We start from the raw sequence: 17,935 nt of genomic DNA, 5'->3' as shown, positions 1-17,935 counted from the left end.
CTTGGCTAAATCACGAATTCAATGCAACTTTTTTTATTGATAATTAGTTTATTGAATGGTTTTATAAAATTTTATAAAGATAACAGCAATTATTCCAATAAATTTGTAACCGTCTCTCACATTCAAGAAGAAATGGCTCCATTGTCGACTGTCGCACAACACACGGTCAAAACAGTCTGTTTACTAAAAGCGGGTGCGCGCATTGCGAAATCGTAATATATGTTTGTCCTGCTTACACTCGTAACAACTTACTAGCGCTGTGGTAATCTGATTAAAAATTATCACCAAATTACTTGTATCACCAATATACATTTCCTTAACCTACTTTTGAAATCTTGTTTTGCAGTCATAACCTCTATGAATATCTTCAAGGATTGCGTTGTTCCCATCTTATTATCCCCAGAGAAATTTTCGTACTACTCTATAATTTTTCTTGTTATTCATACACATTTTCTTACGAAAAATCGTTAGTTTCATACTTATTTCATGTCTCTTGTCTGCATCTATTTGTTTTCAATAAAAGTCTAGTCTAGTATATGTCAACGTTTCAGATATTGCATACTTTAAAATCACAATCATATCTTTAAAATAAGTGGCTCGTTGAATGTGCTCTCAATAATTTATTGACTTGAAAATTTAAATGTCTGGTCTTTTATCATATTTCTATAATAGAGTTTCACAATATAAATAAGAACATACTTGATTAAATTGTTGTTATCATCGTCATCATCATCATCATCATCATCAATAGCTATTCCATCTATCGTAGGATGTAAGCCTCCCTTCGGTTGTCCATTCATATCTGTTTGCTGTTTTTTGCATCCATTCGTGACCGGATTCGCTTGCTGTCATCAGTCCATCTTGTTTGAGGTCTGCCTCTATTTATTTTGCTTGCCCTTGGTCGCCACTGGAGAATTAGCTTTGTCCAACGGTTGGTTGTCTTCCATTCATGACAACCTTCTGGATCACATCTGTTACTTTTGATCGTCTTCTTATCTATTCATTGAACTTGCAATCACTGAGTATTCTTGGTTCCATAGCTCTCTGAGTCACTTGAAGTTGACATGGTGAAAAAACTTTGACAAAAGTATTGACTTGGTGAAAAAACTGTATAGAACAAAAGTTGCTTAGAATTAATCAGTTTATAAAATTACGGACTTATTTTAAAGGTTTCTTTTTTCACTCCCGAAACGGGGTGAAACTCACCCCCAGGGTAAAAGTACACATCGGCACAATATCACTTGTTTTGTTTGACATGTTAGCTACGTGCATGCCAAATTTCATATCATTCCAGGTGGTTTTTTTTTAATTTAGAGCAAAAACCGTGAGTAAACGTACTATAAACCACTATTTTTGCAATAATTTATTAACAACAAAGTCGTAACGTGGTTTAAGCTATCACGACTAGTGACAATCGATTTTGCGTATAAAAATACTACGAAAAAGACTACAAACTTGCTGTAGATAATGCATTTCGAGCTTTTCGGCGAATAAACAATTATTTTGTTATTAACAAAATAAGAACACCTTTTGAGTAATCGCGACTAGTCGCATTCGATTCAGCGACCAAAAATACACCAGAGAAGACCTTAACACTATCAATTCATTTACAGGGCTTCTAATAATTCCTGAAAAACACCTAATTTTACCATAATTTGTTAATAACAATTAAACGCACCACATTTGGGCTTCCAGACCACTTCTATTGGATTCAGCGACCCCAAAAACCTATAATACCACCATCAAATCGCGACGACCTAAAAGTGCCCACGGGACCCCCTATGTTGCGACTAGAATATTTTTAAATATGAGTATTATAAGAGCAGTTAACCAAGCTGTGGGTACTTACCATATTTCTATACGTTTGTTATCAGATTTTTGAAAAAAAAACGTTGTTGACTTTTTTTAATAAAACATCCAGTATATTTTTTTGTATCTTGAAAAAACGGTCATTTACCTATCCAGCGATATAAAAATTTTTAAAATAGGTTGCCAAATGACTGAGCAATTAATTTTTAAAATGAGAGATGCAATGTGGAAATCACATTAGTCTAGGCGCCAAATAGAGGTCACCGTGTCATTTTCAATTCTGATGGACAAACTCAACGGTTTCTTATGTATTTTGGGCTGCTGATTACGAATTTCGAGGGGAGATTTCGATCCGAGTGGTCAAAAAATTGTTATAAACAATTGAATTGTTTATAAATTGTTTATAAGGCTCTGGCTCATAAACTAAAAGAGACAAAAAAAAATGTTTCAAATAAAATTTGTTCCCTAATAAAAAACGAGGAAAAAACCGTTTACTAAACTTAAATCCGACAATTAGAACTCAAGATATTGTAAAATTAGTGCACAATGCAAATTGCAAATTGCAAAATAAGTATTTTTCGAAGCTTTACCGATCATAACTTGGCTTATACGCATGCAAATGAGCCTTATAAGGTGACCTTTTAAAACTTAATTAAGAGGCTTCCAAACAAAGTTTGTTAAATTATTTTATCTTCATTTGTTTTAAAGTTATACCCGTTTGAATTTATAATTTTCTTAAAAAAATTGTACATTAATTTGTTTATAAAGGTTTCAAGCAAACTTGAGCTATAAACATTTATACTTTAATTAACAATAATGATAAAACAACTCAAAAGGAACAATTTGAGCTTACGAAAATGTTCGTAAGTTTATTTTTGGCTAAGATGTCGATATTTTAATGGCGCGCTATGAGGCGCAAGATTGGCTCACAGTCAAGTAAGTATGTATTCTTCGACGCTTTATCGATCGTAACTCGGCTTCTACGCATAAAAATGAGCCAATATGTGATATCCATATAAAAATAGATCGAGTTCTTCTGCAGCATTATCATTGCATATAAAACGAGCATTTATGATGTGGCGGCATACACACAATTGACGGGACTTGATGATGCTGCAAAAGAACTAGATCCACTTTATATGGATATCATATAGATAACTAGACTCTGAAGCCTCAAAAAGTTTTGGTTTTACTGCCTACAAGAACAGACTTGTACCACCATTTAACTGTTAAAATTTCGCTAAGAACTTATGCAGATGTAAAAAAAGCTGATATTCCCTGTATATCTCTATGCAGACTTGCAGATGCATGAAAAAAATGGTTGTAAAAATACGGAATGGGACGTTTCGATGCCGCCGGTTCATCGCCGGCCATTTCGATGCCGCCGGTTCATCGCCAGTCAATTTCATCGCCGTCATATCTCGCATTTCCTAGAATTCCTAATTAATACTAAAAAATAACTAATAATTGTAACTGTCGAAAATTCGGAAATATTATATCAGATAGCGATTAATTGACTGGCGATGAATCGGCCGGCATCGGCATCGAACTGGCGGCATCGAAACGGCGGCGATGAAACGTCCTAGACCCGTAAAAATAGTTAATAAATAATATCAACTTACTTTTTAGTTATACTTATGAAATATTAGTTTTTAATGTTTTTTTTCTCATTTAGTGCAAAAAATAGAAGACAATGTAAATATAATGAAAGGTGATACGAGCTACAGTATGATGATTTAATTATAAGAATTATATGATAAAATTTTATTAGGATCTTCAAAAATGAAAAATGAAGATAACGTATGTATACATAGAAATTATAATTTGCATCGAGAAGTTAGCGCGTGAACCTTTACGCGGTGAGCCGATCTTGCGCCTCATAGCGCGCGCCATTCAAATATCGACATCTTGGCCAAAAATAAACTTATGAACATTTTCGTAACCTCAAATTGTTCCTTTTGAGTTTTTCTATCATTATTGTTCATTAAAGTATAAATGTTTATAGCTCAAATTTGCTTGGAACTCTTATAAACAAATTAATGTACAATATTTTTAAGAAAATTGTAACTTAAAACGGGTATAACTTTAAAACAAATGAAGATCAAGTAATTTAACAAACTTTGTTTAGAAGTCTGTTAATTAAGCTTTAAAACGACGCCTTCTAAGACTTATTTGCATGCGTAGAAGCCGAGTTACGATCGATAAAGCTTCGAAAAATACTTATTTTGCAATTTGCAATTTGCATTGTGCACTAATTTTACAATATCTTGAGTTCTAATTGTTAGATTTAAGTTTAGTAAACGGTTTTTTCTTCGTTTTTTATTAAGGAACAAATTTTATTTGAAACATTTTTTTATCTCTTTTAGTTTATGAGCCAGAGCCTTCTAAACAATTTATAAACAATTAAATTGTTTATAACAATTGTTTGACCACTCGGATCGAAATCTCCCCTCGAAATTCGTAATCAGCAGTCAAAAGTCCATAAGAAACCGTTGAGTTTGTCCATCAGAATTGAATATGACACGGTGACCCCTCTGGCGCCTAGACTACATAACATAATATCATTTTGCTCAGTTATCTTATTTAGGTATGTAATATCCCCGTTGCACCCCTCATTTTAAAAATTAATTACTCAGTGATTTTATCAACCGATTTTGAAAAACTTTATATCGGTGGATAGGTGAATGACCTTTCTTTTTTTTCAACAACGTTTTTTTCAAAAATCCGCAATTTTTTTTCGTATTTGAAAGCGATATAAAAAATTCAATCCTTTCAGACAAAACTTTTACTAAAATAAAACATTTCAGCGAAAACCGCATATTTCTATCTTGAGGCGTTTAGAAGTTATAGGCAGTTAAAATGGGGGAAAATATAAGTGGCCACCCGGGATTATATAATTTTTAGCATTTTTAAGATGTGTTATCCTCCATACTATATCATTTGGTATACTAAAGATAAATTGTAAGCCCCATTCCCATAGAATTTTACTTAAATTTAATTACATATATTTATTTGAAAGTATTCAACCAGTGCATATTACAAGTTTAGTTATCACATATGGCCCACAAGCATGGACAAAGGAGAATATCGACAGGATATCTAAAACACAAAGAGCAATGGAAAGACTGATGCTGGGTATCGGTCTTAATGACAGGAAGAGAAACTTATGGATCAGAGAAAAAACAAAAGTGAACGATGTATCAAGAGGGGTTGCAAAATTTAAATGGAACTTCGCCGGTCACACTCTGCGGCAAAGAGATGAAATATGGAATAAGCGAATTCTACACTGGTGACCATGGGAACAGAAAAGAAAAAGTGGAAGACCACAGATGAGATGGACGGACGACCTTAAGAGAACGGCAGTAAAGGACTGGATGCAGATCGTCCAGAATAGAGACCAATGGAGATTAACAATAGGGGAGGCCTGTTTATATGCCCAGGAATGAGCGTTTAAGGCTGATTAGATATATAGATTTGTATGTTACACTTATACGCTCTGAGCTTCGCTGGTGTCGCTCCTAGCGGATTACTAATGCAACTTTCACCGGTAATTTTAAATTTATTTTTTAACTGTTATCGCTTTAATATTTACAACGCAAAAAAGTAATTAAATTGTAATCGATTTCTTTAAGATTTTGCTAATCATTTTCTTGTATCCGAAGCAATCCTTGTATCTTGTATTCTAAAAGTATCCGAAGTAAGAAAGTTTTCGGATACTTTCACAATTATCGTGTAGATGGCGCTAAGATTAATAGATTAATTTATAATTACATATTACGGAACATTAAAAAACTTAAATTCAGTATTTAAAACGTAAGTATATTTAAGGTAAAAATATATACCACAGCTTTGACCAACTAATATTTTTTACAATTAATGTTTATAATTTTAATTTTAAATTAATCACTTTGACATTTATGTCAAATTTCCAGTAAACGTTTACAGACTTATTGTCACTACTGGCGCTCGCGAATTTTTAAATATCCCCTCTACGTACGAGCTCACAGCGTATAATTAAAATGAATACTTAATGTTATATAATCGTGACTAGTGGTTAATTTATGATCACTTTTGGTTAATTTATGATCAGGTAGGCTACTACAATTGCAAACTCATCTCTTTCTTCAGTTGTTCTTATTAACTGTTCAAAACTTAGCCCTGTCCATTTTGGATGTTTCTTAGCCACGATAATATTTTTCGTCCTAGTTCTCTCTTTCCCTAGATCATTCCTTTCACTAGTAGTTGAGCATGTTGGTACTTATTATTTCTCAGTATGTGGCCTAGATATGATGTTGTTCTAACTTTCACTGTGTTAAAAAGTTCTCGTTCCTTGCCTGTTCTATGCAGCTCTTTTTCTGTTAAGGTATGCGATGTCCATGAAATTTTTGAGGATTCTCCGGTAGATCCAAATTTCGAAAGCCTCTAATTTACTTACAGTTGCACATCTTTCTAGAATGTGTAGTATTTGGTGTCCATTAGAGATCGAAAGACACAAGAGTTAGCCAGGAGACACTGATAGGAAATATCAAAGACAAAAGACATTCCACTCAAGGTACGTTGAAAAAGAGTAAACCACATAGCCTAGAGCTACATATCTAAGAGCTCTAAAACAGTGATCAGTAAATTAAAAGCAGATACGCTTTGGCTTTGGGTGTTTCATGGAAGGACGTTGAAACTGTTGATGGAGCTTCGACCATGTCAGGTAATTTTGCCGGAATACAAACAAGATGTAAGGAAAATAATAAATTTATCTTATAAGTTTATTGTCACGGTCACTGTCTTAACCTTACTCATATAAATTCAAGCACAAATCACAAGGATAATATCGTAATAATTGATTTTTTGGGGTTATACAGTGAATACCTATAGGTCCTATAGTTTCATTGAAGGAAGTCAGAAAAGGCATGGTAGGTATATCGAAGAACAACACGTATACAAAGGCTCGCCGAACTGATCATATAAGTAATATAATAAAATAAACTCTATTCCTAGGCCTACATGGCGACAAAGCTTTAAAAATAATAAAGTAATTACTGTAATTAATATACTGTATTTTTACGAGATAACCTGAAAGACCTACAAAGAATCACTGACCGATATATTTTTACATAATTTGTATTGTGTTATGAATAATATTTATATGAATACAGTTATTTTTATATTATGTATGTGATACACTTACGACCTTATTGTCTACAAGTGATTACAAAATCGAAAAATCTCAACTGACAAATAAATAATAACACTTTATTATACAAAATATTTATTTACCACGTACATAATATACGTGAATTAAGGGAGTCTTATTTTGATAAAGAGTGGTTTGTGTCATCAAAGTTTTGTAAACAATTCTCATCGCATTGATAGTGAAATATATAATCACAAAAATAATAAAACAGTATTGGTGAAATCTTTTTAGCTCAATATTATGTTTACTCGAGGCAGCAATCAGTTTGAAGATAAAAAATTTTTCAGCATCAAGTGGATGGTTGAGAGTCTGCAGATGTTAATTTGGACAACATAGAGGACTGGTGAACTATGTTACCATTGATTTTAAGAAATTATTCACCACGAGATATATATAAAATGTTGACGAAATAAGGTTTTATTACCGAGCCGTGCCTAACAAGACATTTTCACTAAAAAATGAAAAATGTATAGGAAATAAGGCAGCAAAACAACGTTTGACTATTTTGTTTATGTATGCAAATATAGAAAGGTTCGAAAAAGATCCATTAGTAACTGAAAAAAGTAAAAATCTCTGCTGTTTTAAGGGTAGTCATATTAAAAAATTATCTATATCGAAAAATTACATAATTTAAATAATTAGAATGGGTTTCTAACAAAGAGGCTTGAACGGCAATAGGAAGTATGATAAGATGGCTGCACAAATTTGACAATAAAGTGAGAAAACAAAATAGAAAAGTGCTGTTCTTCACGTCATATTCTAAAATTCCATTAGAAAATTTTAAAAGTATTCCTTCCACCTAACACCATTTTACATTCCCAGCCCTTATATCAAGGAATGATTGATAGGTCAAGAAAGATTGATCAAGAAATAATAAATAATAAAATATAACTGTGGTATAACTTCAAAAATCTCTCCTGTTACAGTTAGAAGTGTTTTTCTAACGCCGGCTTCTGTGATATTATCCAAGAAGATCCACATTTTGATGAAGAGGGCAATATAGCCCTTGTCCATCACTTTCCTACAGTCGTAACGAAATTTTAATTTGGATGAATTTGTTTCCAGCGCACTGCAGTGACATACCTACAGAGATTTCTTCAGACCTACAGACCTTCAGATACCTACAGAGAACTTCAGTATTACGGATATTGTTGAACAACTGCGGGATAATGAAGAGAAAGGCAATTCTTACAATACGAATGTAAAACTCCAAAATCCACTTTTAGTCCAGGGTAGTAAGGTTTTTTCCATGGCACTTCAACAACCAGGGTACTGAAGCGTTTTTTCGACAGGTAATACCTATAAGAACAAATTGTAACTATTTCCTGCGTAGGATCTGCCGGCCATTTTTATTTCTAAACAATTTAGTGTCAAAAACAGCCTTTTTTCTTTTTTTTTTTCAAATCAACGGAAAACAGTGCAGCTTAGGTTTTTTTTTAGTACAAACATCTTCGAGAGAATGGAAAAAGCTTTAAAATGGCGTATTACAAAGTTTGATATACATACTCATTTGTTGTTAATATGATTGCGAAAAAAGGTCGAAATTGCAAAAAAATTAATTTCGCAATAACTGTTGTAAAAAATTAGTGTACAGCTTTGAAATTTTTGGCAAATGAGGGTTCTTTAGTACTTAATATGTGACAAAAATTTCACAGCGATTCATTCAATTGTTTAAATTTTATTCAAGTTGTTTATCCCACAGAGGATTCACATCTGGATTATTTTGCAATCAGTCAGAAAAAAATGATGATAGAACCATTTGACAAGTGTCAAATGAAAGAGCATGAGCTAAATTTTTAAATTGGTTTAAAAAAAAGTTAATAAAAAATGCATTTATTACTAATAAATAATTATGCAAACGTATCGTCAATTTTTCCTTATAAACTTTTTATTTTTTTATATAGGGTGTCCCAAAAGTAGTGGAACGGTCGAATATTTCGCGAACTAAACATCGGATCGAAAAACTGAAAAATACGTGTTCAATCATTTTCAAAAATCTATCCAATGACACCAAACACCAACCCCCACTACACCCCCTGGATGTGGGGTGGGTGGTAACTTTAAAATCTCAAATGGAAACCCCTAGTTTTTCTTGCAGATTTGGATTCGTTATGTAAAAGTAAGCAACTTTTATTTAAGACATTTTTTCGAAATGTGGATAGATGGCGCTATAATTGGGAAAAATGATTTATCCTGATACCATAGGTAAATTATAGAAACGGTCTTATATCTCGAGAAATACACTTCAAAATGAGAAACCAAAAAACAGGTTTTTAATATTTTTCGAAAACTTATCGATAAACACCAAAAATTACCCCCCAACCCACCCCCTCTAGACGGGGTGGGGGGTAAATTTAAAATCTTAAATAGCAACCCCCACTTTTTGTTGTAGATTCGAATTCGTCATGAAAAATTAAGCAACATTTATTCGAAACATTTTTTAAAATTGCTGATAGATGGCGCTAATAAATCGTATTTTTCCAATTAAAGCGCCATCTATCAACAATTCTAAAAAATGTTTTGAATAAATGTTGCTTAATTTTTTATGACGAATCCGAATCTGTAATCAAAAGTGGGGGTTGCTATTTAAGATTTTAAAGTTACCCCCAACCCCACTTCCAGGGGGTGGGTTGGAGGGTCATTTTTAGTGTTATTCGATAGGTTTTCAAAAAGTATTAAAAACCGTTTTTTTGGTTTCTCATTTGGAAGTGTATTTTTCGAGATATTAGACCGTCTCTATAATTTACCTATGGTATCAGGATAAATCTTTTTTCTCAATTATAGCGCCATCTATCCACAGTTCGAAAAAATGTCTTGAATAAAAGTTGCTTACTTTTACGTAACGAATCCAAATCTGCAAGAAAAACTAGGGGTTTCCATTTGAGATTTTAAAGTTACCCTCCACTCCACCTCCAGGGGGTGTAGTGGGGGTTGGTGTTTGGTGTCATTGGATAGATTTTTGAAAATTATTGAACACGTATTTTTCAGTTTTTCGATCCGATGTTTAGTTCGCGAAACATTCGACCGTTCCCCTACTTTTGGGACACTCTGTATAATAAATTATATATAATTATTACAATTTTTTATCAATTATTATATAGATAACATTACTTGGTAGTTCTGCACCTAAAACACGGTAAAAATAGATTTTTTTGAAAAAAAGATATTTAAAAATTTATAAGGAAAAATTGACGATATTTTTGCATAATTATTTATTACTAATAAATGCATTTTTTTATTCATTTTTTTTTCACCAGTTTGCAAATTTAGCTCATGCTCTTTCATTTGACACCTGTAGAATGGTTCTATCATCATTATTTTCTGACATGTTATTGCAAAACTCTTTTGGATAAACAATTGAATGAATCGCTTTGAAATTTTTGTCACATATTAAGCACCAAGGAACCCTTATTTGGCAAAAATTTCAAAGCTTTTTCCATTCTCTCGAAGATGTTTGTAAAAAAAACATTAGTTGCACTGTTTTCCATTGATTTGAAAAAAAAAAGGAAAAAAAGCCGTTTTTTGACACTAAATTGTTTATAAATAAAAATGGCCGCCAGATCCTACGCAGGAAGTAGTTACAATTTGTTCTTATAAGTATTACCTGTCGAAAAAACGCTTCAGTACCGTGGCTGTTGAAGTGTCACGAACAGGGTATATTTTTGCCTTATTATCCTGGCCTATTTATCTAACATGAGCGAAGTGTGTGCAAAATTGAGGGATATAGAAAATTAGAGGAAAGTAACCAAATATGGAATAGTGCCCTAATATGGAATTCCTTGATTTCTCCGAAAAATATAAGTTGGAAGCGCACTACAAGACCATCCTCTATTTCAGTCGCTCTCTTTATTATTGTATTCACACCTCTGTGTCACATGCGCGAACGATACGTGTCTGACAGGCGCGTTTTGTTTTATCGTCTCGCAGAAAATTTCAAAGGTAAATATATTCAACGAGTATTATTGGCTTTTTATGCATGAATACAGACTTTTTATGGTATTGCACATATCAATAGTACCTTTATTTTGATATTTTATGACCTTCTGTAATTAAAACATTACGACTTGAAAAAATGTTGATACTAGTTTGAACTAATGTATAAATCCAAATATGAACAGTCGTTGGTGCCTAATTATGGAATAGTGGATTAAGTGTAAGTGGGCTCATTATGATTGTGCTGGTCCAGAGTTTCATGCATGGATCTGTGATGTCTGCAAGTGAATTAGGCTGCTTCTTTCATTTTTCACAATTTTCTTATTTAAATTTATTTGATCTTAGATGTTTATGTCTATTTTTGTTATTGATATATTGGTTTATGCCTATATTCCATATATGGGTACCTATTCCATATTTGGTTACTTATTTGGGATTTTGTTTTTTTTGTTCGATTTTTTTTTGTTAATTAAGATATTTAATAGAAGGCTTTTAATTACTATATAAAAATGTATGACTGATGTGTCATAACATTGAATTGTTTTCATTTCTGTAAAGGTATTATTTTATATCCCCAAAACAAAATGGTATTCCATAATTGGCGACTTTCCTCTATTTATTGTACAAAAGTAACGGTAAAATTTTTATGGACGTGTCTCTAATTTTACTTAAACGTGAAGCTGAAGTTTTTAAATCAAAGCTAAAAAATGTAAAATAAACAAAAATTGACACATACTTTAAAAGAACTAAACTGGGTTTTTTTCTAGTATTGTATGTAGTTTTATGTCTTGTATCAGTATATTAAAGTAGTTTTAGTAGTTTCCGTTTTTTGCTTTATAAATAAATAAAGTTCAAGTATCTTTCATGCAAGGTGCGCCAAAGCTCTGGTTTTCTTTGATTGCGGCTAAACTATGATATATAAAAAAATGCTTATAACAAAACCAATATGTGTATCAATCACATCAACTAATGTCTAATTTGGAATTAAATATAAACACAGATCCACCAAACAAAAAGGAATTAATCGAAGCAATAGAGAGTTTTAAAAACAGCAAATCACCAGGCATATACCAAATCACAGGGGAACTATTGAAAGCGGACGTAAACGTGACAACAGAAATCTTACTACCCCCATTTGAGAAGATATGCAAGGAAGAGCTGGCAGACAGATGTAACAGTTAAAATACCTAAAAAAGGAGATCTAAAGTTGTGCAATAATTGGAGAGGAATTACATTACTCAGCACAGTGAAGAAACTATTTTCTAAAATAATTCTTAACAGGATCGTAAACACAATCGATGATGGCATAAGGAAAAAACAAAATGGGTTTAGAAGAAGGAAAAGGGCGGTCATGCATAGATTTAATAAATACATTACGAATAATTACAGAAAAAGCAATAGAATAACAATCATTATTATATCTGGTATTCATATATTTCGAAAAAGCTTTCGATTCAATTAGTAGAGAAAATATAATATGGATATCGCTTAAAAATAGAGGTATCAGGATAAAATTAATAAACGTAATTAAAGAAGGTTATAATAATTATAAAAGTGGAGTACAGCACCAAGGCAAACTATCTAGAAAATTTGAAACAGAAACAGGAGTTAAACAAGGATGTATACTATCGCCACTATTTTTCTCCATACTATTAGATGACGTAATGAGGAAAGCAATAAACAACAAAAAGAGAGGAATACAATGGGGATTAACGGAAAACCATGAAGATCTAGATTTTGCAGATGATATATGCTTACTCTCGAAGAACCATATGCAGGAAAGATAAAAGCGTTAGAAACAGGCAAGCAAAGTCGGTTTAAAAATAAATAAAGGAAAGACCAAATCGATGAACTTGAATACGACACAAAATATGCAACTAAGAGTAAGAGAACGAATTATAGAAGAAATAGACGAGTTTAACTATCTAGGAAGTACTATGTCGAAAAACAATGGAGTACTCAGAGACGTCGACAAAAGAATAAATAAGGCCAGGAGCACTTTCGCAAGATTAAACAAGATACGGCGTACAAGTACCCTAACAAACCATACAAAAATAAGTTTTTAAATTAATGGTTAAACCAGTCTTACTCTACGGCGCAGAATCGTGAACCATTACTAAAACAATAGAAAATATACTCCAGGTTTTCATAAATAGATGTTTAAGAGGAAACAGTAGCGATCAACAGGTAGCGAAAACGCGTTCCAAGATTGCGGCTGTAATTTTGAATATTTTTTCGAGATATTTGGCACACGTATTCGTAATATAATAAAGAATGGCGGTACAGAGCCCAATTTGAAAAATATAATAATATGTGGAAATTACTCTGTAATTAAATGCAATATTAAAAAAACGAGCCTGTACCGCCATTAAGAAGAACAAAAAAATACACTTTCTTCAAATAAACTTTTTTATCCGATGGAATTACTAAAATTTTTTATTTCATTAGTAGTTCCAAAATGACACAAAATCTAGGCATCGGATAAAAAAGTTTATTTGAAGAAAGTGTATTTTTTTGTTCTTCTTAATGGCGGTACAGGCTCGTTTTTTTAATATTGTATTTAATTACAGAGTAATTTCCACATATTAATATATTTTTCGCCATTCTTAATTATATGACGAATACGTGTGCCAAATATCTCGAAAAAATATTCAAAATTACAGCCGCAATCTTGGAACGCGTTTCTGCTACCTGTTGATCGCTAATGTTTCCTTTTAAGAAGAATATTTAAGATATGGGTTATATGAAGTTATAAGCAACCGAGAGCTATGGGCCCGAGCAGAAGAAGAAGAAAAAGAGAAAACGAAATTCCAAAGAAAGTGTTGAATGGGTTGCATATGTGAGTTCATTTCAAATGAAGTAAAGAAACACAGACTTACTCACAATCATTTAATTTACTTCGACGACCCGTTTCGATCTCTACAATATACAGATCATCTTCTGTATGGCTGTAACGGCATCATTTAATCACTTGTAACGCCGACCTGAAGATGATCTGTATATTGTAGAAATCTACATAAACCGGTCGTCGAAGTAAATTAAATGATTGTGAGTAAGTCTGTGTTTCTTTACTTCATCCAAAGAAAGTCTTTCATTGGAGCCCACAAGGAAGAAGAAAACAAGGACGGCCAAAGGAAACTTGGATTAGAAGTACCCAAGCAGAAGCCAATATGACCTTTAGACGGATGTGTTACATCGCGAAAAACAGGCAGGAATGGAAAAAATTTTCGACCACCCTATGCCCACAAGAGGGATAATGGGTTACATACATACATGCGTATCAAAGACGTCTATAATTTAAAATTATTTTAGATTATACAGCGTCAGTCGGAACAACGGTATGAACAAAACTTTTGTTTTTTTTTTAATGGAACACCGTATAGTATATATTAAATCATTTTGGAATATATTTTTTAAAACTATAAAGAGTTTGTATCAGGTTTTATAGGTCTAAACTTAATATATTACAGACGACGTTGATAAACATTAGTTTTGTTATAAACATTTTTTGTATATCCCATCCCAGTTTAACCGTAATCAAAGTAAACCGGAGGTTTGGGGCACGCTGTATACTTGTGAACTGCAAAACCTGGCAATAACGGCCACCTTTATAATATAACGGCCAATAGTTCTTTCATTTTTAGTGGCCGTTATTGATAGGTTTTACTGTATACCTTTGTGTATATAATATAGAGATAAAGATAAGAAAATTAAGATTGAATGCCAAAGTGATCGATAAAAACCGAATACTCTCCTATAAAGTTGTATAATATACTACCCTGTATAAAATATATACATATATAATACACTATAATAATCATGTAGTATTAAATTCTTAATAAGCACTTACATGTACATATCCTGTTTTTCTCGCTAGTAATTTAACGGGATTAATAATGTCCACATATTATATATAAGCCATTTACATGTCATGGCTTAAATAACTTTTATTATAATGCATTGATAGGAAACGCTATCCAAGTGCAAAAACACCGTCATTAGGTTATGACGACAACTTACTATAGGTTATATTGAAAATGAAAAGCTTGCTGTGAAAATCGTTGTTGTCGGCAAGAGCGAAAATCCCAATGCGCATGCTGGTTGAGTGGTTATGTGTACAGGATGGCATGACATTTAACTGTTGCATGAAAGTTGAGCTTTTTATTAAAAGCTAAACATAGTTATTTAAATTGTGCACCCATAATATAGAGGACGTCCGAAACGAGATTCCGGATATCTAAAAATCGACAAATACTCTGGGCTAATTAGCAAAATTCATGGAAAAGTTATTTACCAGCAATTTTATTGCTGGAATCGAATTATAAGATCCTATATATTAATAATATAGGTATGCAAAGTCCGCATATAGTGTGCTACTTTTTTATAAACAAAATGGCGCCGACAAATCGTATTTTTTTCAATTATTGCTCTATAACTCCGAAGATTTTAACTTTGCAACAAAAACACCCAAATAAAAATTCACCGCAATTAAATTCTGCATAGAGATATGTTTTTCCTGATTTGCTCCGACGAAAAGTTTCCTCGGAAAATGCGGATTTCCCCACAAAATCTCTAATTTTCAAATAAAGTTTTAGGTAACTCATCATTAATCAATAATTAAATTACTTAGTGACATTAAAGCTTTCTTAGTATAGATTGTAATTCCAGAAGCCGGTGAAAATTAAACGAATATTTTAGCAACAATTCAATTGTTAATTAACAATTTACGATCGCAATAATAACCAAAATAATCATGATACATTGATCAAACTTATAAAGATTATAAAGAGGAGATGCTTATTTAATATTTTAATGACAAAATATAAATTTTTCGTTTTTTTGCATAATCTTTAAATTTTGAAAAAAAAATAGATATAATACGCTGGTCTAATTTGGTAAAGTACAAAGAAAGGTTATTTACCAGCAATTTTATTACTGGAATCGAATATTATGATCCTATATATTAATAATATAGGTATACAAAGTCCGCAGATAGTCTGCTACTTTTTTTATTAACAAAATGGCGCCCCCAAATCGTGTTTTTTTCAATTATTGGTCTATAACTTCGAAGAAGTTAACTTTACACCAAATCACTCAAATAACAATTCACCCCAATTTAATTCTACATAGAGGCATGTATTTCCCGATTTGCTCCGTTGAAAATTTTCCTCGGAAAATGTGGGTTTTCCCAACAAAATCTCGAATTTTCAAATAAATTTTTTGGGCAAGTAATTATTTATCAATAATTAAATAACTTGGTGAAATAAAAGCTTTCTTGGTATAGATTATAACTGCAGAATACGGTGAAAATTAAACGAATATTTTAGCAACAATTCAATTGTTAATTAACAATTTACAGTCGCGATAACAATTAAAATAATCAAGAGACATTGATCAAACTAGAAAAATTATAAATATGTGATGCCTCTTTAATATTTTGTCGACAAAATATAAATTTTTCATTTTTTTGCATAATCTTTAAATGTTAAAAAAATAGTTATAAACAAATTAACATTTCTCAGAAACTGTTTATTATATTATAATTTTAAAAAATACTTAAAATGCGTATTTCAAAGGTCTTGAAAACTAATGCTTTAAAAAATTTTTCCAACCATTTGCAAAAAAGTTATGAAATAGCAAAATAAACATACGATTACTCCGTTGTTTATAATTTGTTTTAATTGTTTCAAAGCTTAAAAGTGAGTTTATGGTACAAACTAATTACTCTCAAAAAATAACAAACATTAGTTCAATGGTTATATTTCAATCAAAGGTTAAAAATGTTTTTTTGTCATTTTTAGCGCGAAAGTAGGCTTGATACAGAGCCGGAGCTAAAATGTTCACTCGAAGCGACTGACACGCTTTAAACTCGCGCGAGTTGTGTATGTGGACGGCTACATAATTTTATTTATTAACTACTGTACGTCTCGCGGCGGTCGTCGCTTCGATTGAAAATTTTAGCTACGGTACTGTATTAGTCTATTTTGGCGCGTATAAATTACAAAAAAAAAATATTTATAATCTTTAATTAAAATATAACCATTAAACTAATAATCGATATTTTCTGTAAGTGATTAGCTTGTACTTTAAACTCACTTTTACGCTTTGAAAGAATTTAAAAAAATATAAACAACGTAGAATTGTATGTTTACTTTGCTGTTTCATAACTTTTTTGCAAATAGTTGCAAAAAAGTTTTAAAGCATTCATTTTCAAGATCTTTGAAATACGCATTTTAAAATTAGAATTTTAATTTTAAATTTAAAATTAGAATGTAATAAAAACTTTCTGAGAAACGTTAATTTGTTTATAACTATTTTTTTTAAAACATTAAAAGATTATTCAAAAAAATAAAAATTTATATTTTGCCAACAAAATATTAAATAGGGATCTCATCTTTATAAGATTTCAAAGTTTGATCAGTGTATCATAATTATTTTGGTTATTATTGCGACCGTAAATTATTAATTAACAATTGAATTGTTGCTAAAATATTGGTTTAATTTTCACCGGTTTCTGGAACTATAATCTAAACCAAGAAAGATTTTCTGTCACCGAGTTATTTAATTATTCGTAGATAATTACTTATCTAAAACTGTATTTGAAATTTAAAGATTTTGTTGGGAAAACCCGCATTTTCCGAGGAAAATATTCGTCGGAGCAGATCGGGAAAACATGTCTTTATGCAGAATTTAATTTGGGTGAATTTTTATTAAGGTGTTTTTGGTGTAAAGTTAAAATGTTCGGAGTTATGGAGCAAAAATTGAAAAAAACACGATTTGGGGGCGCCATTTTGTTAATAAAAAAAGTAGCACACTATCTGCGGACTTTGCATACCTATATTATTAATATATATAATCATAAGCTTCGATTCCAGCAATAAAATTGCTGGTAACTAACTTTTTCCAAAAATGGCCTATTCTCCGATAATCAGGCCAGACTAAAAATAGTAGACAGCATAGTAGATATAGGTATAATATATTTCTATTAGCATAAATAAATCTGTA

General features: G+C 31.6%; 1 protein-coding gene across 2 annotated transcripts in view; it reads right to left on the bottom strand.

Annotated features, from left to right (window-relative positions):
• LOC114343216 (ethanolamine kinase) overlaps positions 1-14,801 on the bottom strand; it is a 171,569-nt gene extending 156,768 nt beyond the window's left edge. The window contains exon 1 of one of the 2 annotated variants that reach the window (XM_050654281.1): positions 14,781-14,801. The gene's annotated coding sequence lies outside the window, so the exon portion shown is untranslated. Of the gene's footprint in view, positions 20-14,780 lie in introns of those variants that run through there. The other variant, XM_050654282.1, reaches the window with a different exon arrangement.
• Positions 14,802-17,935: the final 3,134 nt, after the last annotated feature.

Source organism: Diabrotica virgifera, chromosome 6 (genome assembly GCF_917563875.1).
Source record: "Diabrotica virgifera virgifera chromosome 6, PGI_DIABVI_V3a".
NCBI lineage: Eukaryota > Metazoa > Arthropoda > Insecta > Coleoptera > Chrysomelidae > Diabrotica > Diabrotica virgifera.
This window is presented reverse-complemented; position numbering and strand designations above follow the sequence as displayed.